Below are 6,692 nucleotides of genomic sequence, written 5' to 3' on the forward strand. Positions count from 1 at the left end.
GAGGGGAGCAGCTACCTGAAGAGCACTTTGGAGTGAACTTGTTTTCCTTTTGTTTGTTATGCAAATTTGAACTGCTATTCTATTTTATTTTATACTATTGTTCTTTGGAAATGATTTATTACAGATGGTCAAACTTCGGTGCAAAGTTTTATTTTGTGTTTTTTATTTTGTTCTTTTACTAAGATCAAGTTGCATGATACTGTTTGAAAATGTTGTTACTGCAGCTGTCATTTTGGCTGTCTCCCTGTTTTCATTATCATGATGAAGGTTAGGGTTTGTGTTGTGTTTTGAAACAAATAAATATTAACTGAATTACCAGTGTCGTTGCATTCTTGAATACAGTACGTATCAAGCAAATATAGAGAATTGAGTGTCCTGTGGGCCATTCTTTATATGTGTCGGTCAATGAGATTTGAGAGAACAGCGACCAGCGATCTACCTAAGTAGTCCACTTGTAGGATACCTGAATGGCATAGGGAGAAAGACCCGCAACACAACAAGTTAGAAAATATCTAATTTATTTTGTTAAAAAAATGTGCACATGCACACCCACACAATATTTCGTAACCATCAATATAGGCTGATATTTCTTTTCATAAAGCTAGCACACAATTGCAGACTTTTAAAACATGGTTTTGAAGACACCATTGGGAAAGCTTGCACTGTTTGATTATACATTTTAATGTACAAAAAAGGCAGTCTGAAAATCAAGTATATTATTTAGGGATTTTAACATCTAGTCCTATTAAGAATCCTAAAAACAATTTACAAATGGACAAAGTACAAAAAGAGCAACAGTCACTCAAACAATATGTATAGAAGCAATGACTGAAAACCTATGGTTCATGACTTGAACATTTGTACATTTACTGTCATTTTTAAATGCCTGTTACTGTAGATAGATAGATAGATAGACTTTTATTTGTCATTGTTACAGTACAGGTACCAAACAACGAAATTTAGGAGGGGAGGCTCCCCTGGTGTTTAAGAAAGGAAAAAGAAACACATTTGGAAAAAGCATAGATGCATAAAATCACAAGAAGATAAGGAGCTGGTTTACATCAATAGAGGCTATGTACACAATCCACTGTACTATACTGCACAGATAGTCAACTAGGGTTGTCATATTGCACAAGAAAGTATTTTTTCACATTTTTTTAAAGTGTCACAGTTTGCAGGCTTGAAAATGTACATGTTTGTGCCTCAGCACTAGCTGCCATTTCAATCCGTCCGGACTTGTCCTGGGCCCAGAACTTAGGCCTTTTCTGTGTTCAGGGCCTTGACGGCCCTGTGGTAGAAGCTGTCCTTCAGTCTGTTTGTCCTAGCGGCCGGGGTCCTGTACCTCCTGTTCGAGGGCAGCTTGACAAAGTGTTCGTGCCCAGGGTGGGTCGGGTCCTTGGAGATCTTGGAGGCCCTCCTGAGACAGCGTGTTTCGTACAGCTCCTTCAGAGAGGGGAGGGTGGCGCCGGTGATCCCCTGTGCTGTTCTCACGACTCTCTGTAGATCGTTTCTCTCCGCTGCCGTGCAGCTGTGGTACCAGTTGGAGATGCCGAAGGTGAGGATGCTCTCCACTGCGCCGTGGTAGAAGGCCACCAGCATCTCCTGCTTGCTGTGTTGTTTCTTGAGGCATCTCAGGGTGTATAGCCGCTGTTGTGCCCTCTTGATGGTGCCTTTAGTGTTGTCCTTCCAGGCCAGGTCATCCCGTATGATGTGTCCCAGGAAACGGAGGTTTGAGACCATCTCTACGCTCTCTCCGTCGATGAGCAGGGGCAGGATCTCGGACTTTTTCCTCCTGTAGTCTACGATGAGTTCCTGGGTCTTTCACTTGTTTAGCAGCAGGTTGTTTACCTTGCACAGCTTGCTCAATTGCTCTACCTCATCCCTGTACGCCGCCTCGTCCCCCCCCGAGATACATCCCACCACGGTGGTGTCGTCTGCAAACTTTACGATGTAGTTGCTGGGGTGGATGGGGGTGAAGTCGTGGGTGTAGAGGTTGTAGAGGATGGGGCTTAGCACGCAGCCCTGGGGTGACCCAGTGCTGAGGCTGAGGGCTGTGGAGGTGTGGGGGCCCACCCGCACCCTCTGGGGGCGGTCGGTCAGGAAGTCCTTGATCCACGCACATATAGAGTGTGATAGACCCAGGTCTAGTAGTTTGGTCACTAGCCTGTCTGGAAGGATGGTGTTAAAGGCGGAGCTGAAGTCCACGAAGAGCAGTCTCGCGTAGCTGTTTCCCCTCTCCAGGTGGGATAGAGTGGCGTGGAGAGTCGTCGCTATGGCGTCCTCTGTGGACCTGTGGGCTCTGTAGGCGAACTGGTATGGATCCAGGTTGGGCGGGAGGCGTGTGAGTATGTGGGCCCGGACTAGTTTCTCGAAGCACTTCATGATGATTGGTGTGAGTGCCACCGGGCGGTAGTCGTTTAGGCAGCTCACCGTGCTTTTCTTCGGGACTGGGATGATAGTTGAGGTTTTCAGGCAGGGTGGGACGGTGGCCTGGGACAGGGACTGGTTAAAGATGTTGGTGAAAACCCCGGCCAGCTGGTCGGCGCAGTCTCTCAGCACCCGTCCCAGGACGCCATCCGGCCCCGAGGCTTTCCTGGGGTCCACCGCCTTCAGTACGCGTCTCACCTCGTGCTCTGTGAGGGTGAGGCTGCTGAGAGCTGGAGAGAGTGGTGTCTGTGTTGTGGTTACCTCCGTTCGCCCCTCGTCGAACCGGGCGTAGAAGGTGTTCAGCTTTCCCGCCAGCAGGGGGTCGTCCTCTGCGGCTGTGAGCCTGTTGGCTCTGAAGTTTGTCATCTGCTGAACCCCCTGCCACATCCGCCTGGAGTCGTTGCTCAGGAGGCATTCCTCAATCTTCTCTCTGTGCTCTGCCTTGGCCGCTTTGATGCCGCGCTTTAGGTTGGCCCTGGTGGAGCTGTACAGCGGTGTGCGCTTCCCTGCGAAGAAGGCGTTGTCCCTCTCATTTAACAGTTTTTGGACCTTCCCAGTCATCCATGGCTTCGTGTTGGGGTAGACCCGGACCCGTTTGTCCACGGTGACTGAGTTGGTGCAGTTCACTATGTGGTTCAGAACCGACGACGTGTACTGTTCCAGGTCCTCATGCTCATATTCCTGCCATAGGGTGTCATTTAGGCAGATCTGCAGTGGAGCGGACCCTTCTGGCCAGGTTCTGACAGTCTTAGTGGTGGTGGGAGCACTTTTCCCCATTGTGGTGTATGCAGGAATCAGGAGGATTGACACATGGTCAGACATGCCTAGATGAGCTAGCGGACTAGCCTTGTAAGCACGTTTGATGTTGGTGTATACCTTATCCAGTGTTTTTTCTCCTCTCGTTGCACATTTTACATGCTGGTAGAACTTGGGTAGTACTGCCTTCAGGTCGACATGATTAAAGTCCCCCGCTATGATGTGGATAGCCTGTGGATCAGTACTTTGTTGGCTACTAATGACGTCGTATAGTCGCGCCAATGCTACTTTGCTGTCTGAGCTAGGTGCAATATACACACATGTAATTAGCACCGCGTTAAACTCCCTAGGCAGGTATGTGGGTCGGCATTTAACAGTCAAGTATTCTAGGTCTGGTGAGCAGTGGCTACTTACAGTTTTCGTGTTTAAGCACCAGCTATCCTTCGTCGATATTATGATCCCACCTCCTCTTGACTTACCGCTAAGCTCCGTGCGGTCAGCGCGATGAAGCGTTCGGCCCTCTAAACTAACGTTAGCGTCCACAATGTTGTCGTTTAGCCAGGTTTCGGTCAGAATAATCACACAGCTATCCCCTACGATGCTGTTTTTTGCCACCTGTAGTCTCAGTTCATCCATCTTATTTGTCAGGGATCTGACATTTGAGAGGAAAATGCTTGGAATAGCTGGCTTGTTTGGGCTTCTCCTTAGCCTTTCTAGCAGGCCTCCCCTCCGGCCTCGCTTTTTCCTACGATCCCGCCGCCGGCGTCTCCGCCTCAGGGAGGGGACTGTGAACCAGGGCTCTCCCGGTAGCCTGGCTATGTCCGTGTCAATGTTGTAGTGCTCCAGGAAATCCGCCCTAACTATCCTGTCGTTTTGCGTGCCGACTTCTAATAAGTCGAGCCTGCTGTAGGTACTATATACATAACTGTTCCCTATAAGTACTAAAAAAAGAGTGAACATATAAAGGTAATTAAAAACACAAAGAAACACAGCCTACCAGTGTAGGCTGAGAATTGTACAGAAAGTTATACAGAATGCTTTTTATACATTCTTTTTTGGCAGTCTCAGTTCAAATCTCATGTAAGTAGTTCAGAAAAAGCAGTTTCTGTTAAAGGTGGATGGAAAGATGGAATGGTGAACAAAATGATGTAGGAGATGATGGTGGGAAAAAAAGGTTCATTTCACATACTGTACAAACTCTGGACCAGAGACATAGTTGGACATCTGCACAATCCTTGAGGATAGTATATTGATAAATACATTGGCTTTCAATTCATCATACATTCACTACTCTTATGTGCTAGTTGGGTGTTGATACAAATCACCACTTAACTATTCACCAGAACATTTTATGATGTTGTATATGGTATCATTGTAATCCTTGACCTTCAAAACATGGGGGTAGACATCACCTGGGGTGTGTTCCATCAACATCACTAAAGGAAAATCCAGGTTTATTCTGACAGGTCTCACGAGAGTTCTTAAAAATATCCAGGCATATTCTGATAAGTCTCGCGAGAGTTATCAAAAATAAGCCTGGATTTTGATTTAGCGACTTTGATGGAATACCCCCCTGTTCTGTGTTATCATGTTTGGTTCAGGAGATATGAAGCAAAATACATTATTCGGCTATGGCGGAAAGGAAAATGCCCGCCACGGCCACTAGGAGGAGTTTTTGCGAGGGCTCCACGTCTGAAAATGTTCAGGACCCCAAACTGTACAAGTGTACCAAGTTTTGTGCTTTTATGAAAAAGTGAACTATGTTTTCACATATTAACCGGAATATACCAACTAGTGGACATATTTTAGATTGGAGCAAATCGCATGTGACTAGATTATGTGATAATGACGTCAGTCTGCTGCGTGGCACCACGTGAACGTTTTTACATTCCATTATGTTTTGTGAGATGGAACCTTTGTATTTTATTAATTACTAACTAAAAAACTATTATTTTTTTTAAAGATAACACCACACAGGCATTAATAAACACCTAATGGATCAGATTATGTAGAAAACTCAATTTTGACAAAAATTGAGATAGAACCTTCTAGAACGTCACGTGATGTCTGATTGACACCTGCGCATGCGCGTCGCTGATTGACACCTGCGCGTGCTGCCTGATTGAAGAGTCGCTGTGGAGAGACTGTTACACGCTTCTGTATTTAACCTCTCTTTGGAAGGTAAATAATAATAATAATAATAATAATAATAATAATAATAATAATAATAATAATAATAATAATAATAATAATAATAATGATCTAATTCTAAATGAACAACCTGTGTATGAATAGACAGATTAGTAAGGATTCTACAAGCTGTAACTGTCGTGCAACTGTGATAAGACAGATGCGCCATAGCAGCGCTAGTTAGGACCGAAATGTCCATGGTCGTAGTGAAGTCGACGCGATGTTTAAATGTTCAATAATATTAGCCAGTTAGTAATTAATACATCTAAAGCGATGCATTTTAACTGTAGACAACAGAAGCAACGATGAGTCCATTAGCTAATGTATGAAGTACAAAGTGGTTGTTAGTTAGCTAGCTACGTCTGGTCTCTTGCCTCGTGCAGCAGCACTTTGCGCCAGTATGTGGTCACGACTGTGGTCAGACATGTGCTCGTGACTGTCTTTAACTGTGTTCAAATGTACACGTGGTGGTCATGTCAAACTTTGCTATGTTAACATTGTAGAATGAGAAGTTTAATTTGTATGTTTCTTCCAGTTCCATTCCAGTGCATTCTGTCAACCCTCCCGTTTTTCCCGGGATTCTCCCGTATTTTACCTTTATTTCCCGTTGTGCTCCCGTTTAAATATTTTCCCATAAATCTCCCGTATTTTTAACCTATAATATAATATAATTTAACACTTAATTGTTGGACGTTGTCGCATGCGCACAATCATTATATCCATGTCGGAGTTGACTTGTTTCCTCTCGTTTCTTGGGCTGCGTTCGTAATCTTGCTCTGAGAGCGCCGGAACGCACACTAGGTGCAACGTCATAAAGGGACCACGTAATTTGATTGGACAAGAGGCATTCCATGAGTGGTGATCAGATTTCCAGAGCGTATTTACGAACGCAGCCTCGATTATCTCCGTTTTGAAATTATCGCTGGTAGCATTGCGCCGCTCTTAAATTCCCATTGACATCATGGTGTCAAGTAATGTATAAATAAATGTGCTGAATTGATATGCCCTTTTGTGTTTTCATGCAGGGATGTTCAAAGTATTTTACTTTCAACCAGGTATCTGATTCTGATCACCTGTAGTCACTTACTTCATCATAGGAACTAGTTAACCCAATTCTTGTTGCACTGAAGCAGGTGGTTGATTGACTGTGTCCCCTTGTCTAAATGTAAGGGGTATGGTTTGTGGACGGTATGAATTGCATCCGTTTCCTATCTAGAGTAAGGATCTTAGAATGGGACTAGTGTATAGTGTTTTGGGAAAATCTGCTTTAGGATACAGCCTGGTCACAGATCTGTATTTGCCTTCACCAACCCCTCTAA

Source organism: Nansenia antarctica (genome assembly GCF_963989245.1).
Source record: "Nansenia antarctica genome assembly, chromosome: 2".
NCBI lineage: Eukaryota > Metazoa > Chordata > Actinopteri > Argentiniformes > Microstomatidae > Nansenia > Nansenia antarctica.